Here is a 6,988-nt window from a genome sequence, read left to right on the forward strand (position 1 = left end):
AGGTTGCAAAATAGTTGGGAGGAGATTCGATGTACCGATTCCATGGCACATGGTTTATGAACTGAAATACAAAATGACACCGGATTCAAAACGTAGCGTTTTTCCATTTAAATTATTATACAAAATTCTTACAACCAATAGAATGTTATATATACAACCATCCCAGCTCTGCAGATTTTGCTGTGAAGAGACAGAATCATTAGAGCACTTGTTTTGGTACTGCCCAAATGTAGCTTGTTTTTGCAGGTTCAGAAATGGCTGAAAACTTGCAACATTTACTTGGAGCTAACTCTGCAAATAGCGCTGCTGGGTGATTTGAAAACTCATAGTCAATCGACCAATAATATAATAATACTCTTAGCAAGGTGTTTATCTTTAATTTACAATCTGTAGAATCTATGAGGATAGAAAGGTTCAGAACTTTGTAAAACATCACTGCACAGTGGAAAAATATATGGCAGCTAGAAATCAAAACTGGATGGTCATCATGGATAGATGGGAGGGGTTGAGGGTAGCTGAAGGCTGGGACTAAAAACAAACAAAAGAATACTAATGTAAAATATATTGTCTGTGAAATGTATGTATTATCTATAACCTGGAAGTAGAAGCCTAAGTATTGTTGTCCATTAGTTTACTCCAATTAGGGGAGGGTGGTAGGGTTAGGGGAAAATAATAAAGAAGCAAAATATATTTAAAATATATATATATTTAAAATAATATATACTGTATATATTTACAAAAAAATACATTGGAATTGGAAATGATGTAGACAATTAAATTGATAGAAGCAACAATCTATCTGCAATATTAAAGCTGATCTACCCCGTCAAAAAGAAGAATAGGGTCCACTTGAATACTACAGTACCTCTCTCCTGACATTATATACTAAGTGAAAAAAACACTTTAAGACTGTATAAAGTTAAGTATTTAATATGGTATTTCATTGACAGTAGATTGTATTAAAAGAGAAGTCAATAGAATAGAATATCATGACAAACTAGATTTCTTCCATAAAATGTAAACATATTTACATCTCTAACAGAATACATCAAGCTTTATAGAACCATTTGAATGAGGATAACTCAGTCTATATTATCCAGAGTCTATACCAGTCTATACTATATACCAGTCCTAAGAGCCATGATGAGCCAGCCCGTAGGCCTCCACAGAGCCAGTAGGAGCACCTGTTATCCAGCCCACCGTCCCTCCGCCCAGACTGGCCATCATGTCATCCAGGAGGCCCCTGTCCTCCACCGGTATCTCACCTCCAGGGTAAGGCTCTGCAATGAGAGTCAGGGATAAAGACGTGTGTGTTTCTGTTAATACTGACGATGAGTCTGATTTGCATGGGGTAGATAGGGTATACCATTCTCAGGATATGTTAGGGCTCTATTCAATCGGTATCGCGGAAGTGCAGCCTTACAGTGTGATTTACATTTAAAGGCAATGTTAGCGGAGACTGCATTCGCGGTAAACGCTGCATATGTCGGCTCAATCGGAAAGGACCTTTACATCATGCTATTCAAGGATATAGATTGAAAGGGCCCTTACATTTGTGTGTCTATAAAATTAGCAGCTAACAGAAATGTATGAAAAGGGAATTAGAACTCTGCTGTCATACTCACCAAGTGTGTGTTCAGACATTTTCCTCATTAGGGAACTGGGGACGTCATAGATGCTCTCTGTCATCTCGCTATAATCTGAGATAGAACATGAAAATAAACCCAAATACACATTAATTTGCTGAATAAATTAAAAACCCAATACATTGAAAAATATACACTTTCATAATCTCACTTTGGCAGTCACTTGCCCTCCTGTTGGACAATGGGAAGTCATAGAGGTCCTCTCCATCTGTCAAGTCTTCATCTGATTGGTTGATGTGATACTCAGCTACAGAGGAAATAGCAGGTAGGTTTTTGGTCATTTATCAAACACAGACCATTAACATAAGTCATTATCATGTAATATGACATCTACTGGTATTTTGTATCATATACAGTGGTCTCCATAATGGAATGATTCATGACATTTATGATTGATCATTTATTGATTTATTACATATAATGACACACTGATGTGACCATGAGGGTAGTACTCACAGTTCCGGGGGGCTGGTAGAATGTCGTAGTGACCCTCTTCCTCATTATGCTCCTCCTCCTCACATCTCCCACTAAGTCTATGGACACTGTTCTTATCCTCCTCTCCACCTGAAATGACAGTGAGAATATGTTGTCGTGTTTCAGAGCTGAAGATACAGCTTGGCTCACCACCTCACCAACAAAGCATTAAATGCCACAACGTGACCATTTCCTCTTTCCACTAGACAACAAAACCATTGACCCCCTCCAACTGCTTGGCACAGAAAATGTGAATGAAAAAACAAACATATTTCTACACTTAAGTTTTGCTGAGTTTACACAGGATTTAGCACCCCATTGATGCTCTACTTACAATGTGAGACAGTGTTCTGGCATATGGCTTCCTCACTACTGAGCTCGTCAGTGAGGGAGAGAGAGAGGGTAGCCCTGTGCCCCAGATTTTGGTCAGGGGTGAGGGGGCCAGAGAGGCAGTGGGTACTCCTGTCCCCCTGGTCTAGGTCTTGGTCAGGGGTGAAGGGGGTGAGAGGTGCAGAGAGGGGTCGATGAACCCCAAGTGGTTCCGTCATGCTGTCACATTCTGAGCTGCTATAGGTGCTGGAGTGACCTCTGACCCTCAGGTCATCAGACCTCACATCCTGCTGTCTGGAGACAAAACAGAAAGATAGGCAACACTCAAATGGACAGAAATAAAACTAATATTTCCCACTCTACATTACTAAACCAACCTTTAGGCAAATAATGCCTTCCAAGGCACTCAAATAACGGCTCATAATAATGGCTAGAACGGCGGTCATGGAATGGCATCAAACACATAGAAACGTGTTTGATACCATTCCACCTATTCCGCTCCGACCATTACCACGAGCCCATCCTCCCTAATTAAGGTGCCACCAACCTCCTGTGCTGTCTGCATAGCCAATCCTCCCATATCTATATAGTAGTTTCAGGCTTCAATTACACCTGCACAGATGGCCTCTATTCTAGCACTGTGATTGTTACAAAAAGTTATTTTTGAAGGTATAACTTACGATGCTTATAGGTTATTTAGCCTAATTTGAATGAACTTATTGGAAGTCGTTCTAGATACAGTTGAAGTCGGAAGTTTACATACACTTAGGTTGGAATCATTAAAACTCGTTTTTCAACCACTACACACATTTCTTGTTAACAAACTATAGTTTTGGCAAGTCGGTTAGGACATCTACTTTGTGCATGACACAAGTACTTTTTCCAACAATTGTTTACAGACAGAATATTTCACTTATAATTCACTGTATCGCAATTCCAGTAGGTCAGAGGTTTACATACACTAAGTTGACGGTGCCTTTAAACAGCTTGGAAAAATCCAGAAAATGATGTCATGGCTTTAGAAGATTCTGATAGGCTAATTGACATAATTTGAGTCAATTGGAGGTGTACCTGTGGATGTATTTCAAGGACTACCTTCAAACTCAGTGACTCTTTGCTTGACATCATGGGAAAATCAAAAGAAATCAGCCAAAACCTCAGAAAAAAAAATGGTAGACCTCCACAAGTCTGGTTCAACCTTGAGAGCAATTTCCAAACGCCTGAAGGTACCACGTTCATCTGTACAAACAATAGTACGCAAGTATAAACACCATGGGACCACGCAGCCGTCATACCACTCAGGAAGGAGACGCGTTCTGTCTCCTAGAGATTAACATACTTTGGTGCGAAAAGTGCAAATCAATCCCAGAACAACAGCAAAGGACCTTGTGAAGATGCTGGAGGAAACGGGTAGAAATGTATCTATATCCACAGTAAAACTAATCCTATATCGACATAACCTGAAAGGCCGCTCAGCAAGGAAGAAGCCACTGCTCCAAAACCGGCATAAAAAAGCCAGACTACGGTTTGCAACTGCACATGGGGACAAAGATTGTACTTTTTGGAGAAATGTCCTCTGGTCTGATGAAACAAAAATAGAACTGTTTGGCCATAATGACCATCGTTATGTTTGGAGGAAAAGGGGGATGCTTGCAAGCCGAAGAACACCATCCCAACCGTGAAGCACGGGGGTGGCAGCATCATGCTGTAGGGGTGCTTTGCTACAGGAGGGATTGGTGCACTTCACAAAATAGATGGCATCATGTGGAAGGAAAATTATGTGGATATATTGAAGCAACATCTCAAGACATCAGTCAGGAAGTTAAAGCTTGGTCGCAAATGGGTATTCCAAATGGACAATGACCCCAAGCATACTTCCAAAGTTGTGGCAAAATGGCTTAAGGACAACAAAGTCAAGGTATTGGAGTGGCCATCACAAAGCCCTGACCTCAATCCTATAGAAAATGTGTGGGCAGAACTGAAAAAGCGTGATCGAGCAAGGAGGCCTACAAACCTGACTCAGTTACACCAGCTCTGTCAGGAGGAATGGGACAAAATTCACCCAACTTATTGTGGGAAGCTTGTGGAAGGCTACCCGAAACGTTTGACCCAAGTTAAACAATTTAAAGGCAATGCTACCAAATACTAATTGAGTGTATGTAAACTTCTGACCCACTGGGAATGTGATGAAAGAAATAAAAGCTGAAATAAATCATTCTCTCTACTATTATTCTGACATTTCACATTCTTAAAATAAAGTGGTGATCCTAACTGACCTAAGACAGGGAATATTTACTAGGATTAAATGTCAGGAATTGTGAAAAACTGAGTTTAAATGTATTTGGCTAAGGTGTACGTAAACTTCCGACTTCAACTGTATGAGCTCCTAATAAAAACTGTGTAATGTAATGACATACAGTGCAGTAGTGTTTCAATAATCCTGAGCTTTCTGTTACCGTATGCAGCCTGGGTCTGTACCCCCTGGGCCTGAGAGATGCATGGCCCTCCACAGCTGGCCAATCCACTCCGTCCTCAGATCAGCTGTCTCTGCAGCCTACAGACACATGGTCAGGGGGTAGCAGGGATGAATTTAGTACATTGTTACAGTCGGAGCTAAAAATATCATCATAGTTGTTGGAGGAAGTGTTAAATTACTTTAAGCAATTCAAGTACTGTTTAACACAGCTGGGCAGCAGGTAGCCTAGCGGTTAAGAGCGTTGGGTTAATAACCAAAAGGTTGCTGATCCCCAAGCCAACTAGGTGCAAATTCTAGGCGCAAGGCACCTAACCCTAACTGCTCCTGTAAGTTGCTCTGGATAAGAGTGTCTGTAAATGACTAAAATATAAACAGATGATAAAATAATTGAATATAATACAGTTGAATTGATCTTTCTGAACAATAGACACTTGTAGAGATAGCTTCTTCACCTGGTAGTTTAATTTGGGAAATTCCCATCAGTCAGTATGAAGTGACAGTAACAGACCACATCCTGAAACCACAGGGCAGCCTGCACAGCCCACACCACACTGTTCTGTACACCTGAAGTGGGAGTAGAGCTGTCTGTGTGACTCACCAGTACTTTCCTCTTCCCATTCTTCATGGTGATTTCAAACACGTAGTGCTTACCCTTCTCCCTCTGGATCTCACGCACAGACTGCACCTGACCCAACAACAACATATCTATTTCAGACATAAAGTGCTATACTTAAGCAATAAGGCCCGAGGGGGTGTGGTATATGGCCAATATACCATGGCTAAGGGCTGTTCTTATGTATGACACAACACGGAGTGCCTGGATACAGCCCTTAGCCGTGGTATATTGGCCATATATCACAAGCCCCTGCGGTGCCTTATTGCTATTATAAACTGGTTACCAACGTAATTAGAGCAGTTAAAATAAATGGTGTGTAATGCTCATTGAACACAAGGAAAAGTATAATAAAGTCCAGGACAATTGTTCCTTTCTCTCCTTAAAGATAGAAGGACCATGAAGGCTTTGTTCCTATCTGTCTGTCTAGAAGGACCATGAAGGCTTTGTTCCTTTCTGTCTGTCTAGAAGGACCATGAAGGCTTTGTTCCTATCTGTCTGTCTAGGAGGACCATGAAGGCATTGTTCCTTTCTGTCTGTCTAGAAGGACCATGAAGGCATTGTTCCTTTCTGTCTGTCTAGAAGGACCATGAAGGCTTTCCCACCAAATGAAATAAAACCAGTTTGACTTACAGTGTAGATGTAGTACAGGCCTCTTAGGTGTGACTGTGGGGGACAGAGAAGATGATCAGACTATTATTACTTTGAACAGTGTAAATAACATTAAACTCCCCCTGAAAACATGAAGGGACTTCTCACAACTGAGCGATACTCACAGCACTCCCATGTTTCTTAGTGTAGAAGAACAGTGTTGTGTTTTGGAGCCTGAACCAATAGGTTGCCCACTTCATTTTCTAAAAGAGAAAAAACAGAACACAGACTCAGTGTCCCGCCAGATAGTGAAGACTTGATTCTGGATACAAACCATGACTGACTGGCAATAACAGAGTTAAACACAGTAGTATGGAATACATTGGCATAAATACAAAGCAGTATACAAAAATATTGGAAAGTCATTGTTCCACTGAGACTGATCTGTTTACCTCCCTTAGCGGTCACTTGTAAGTATTCATGACAACAGTTGTAAGTATTCATCAACAAGTAAACTGAGTACAGTAATTGAGCTGTTGTTAATGTGACAAGTTTTTCTACATATTTGAGAGCTTTGTTTTACCAGTGTATCTTTCCTTTTCTTCAAGAAGCCCTCCAAAAGCAGCTGTTTATTCTCCGTTGACATAGTTTCAGAAGTTAACACTTATTCTAAATCCTCTTATTAGTTATTGTTCAGTATCACCAGTCTATGGGTGACTTCCCCCTTTCACTGAGAACTGGGATATCACTGGTTCCATCACCTGCCCACTTCTCCATTCTGACCCACAAAAGGCTTGTTTGTTCCCATGTTTGTTAGCAGTCACTCAGTATAGAAACGTATGGGATATTAAGGTCAAG

The sequence above is a fragment of the Coregonus lavaretus genome, assembly GCF_964263955.1.
Source record: "Coregonus lavaretus genome assembly, chromosome: 2".
In the NCBI taxonomy this organism is placed as follows: Eukaryota; Metazoa; Chordata; class Actinopteri; order Salmoniformes; family Salmonidae; genus Coregonus; species Coregonus lavaretus.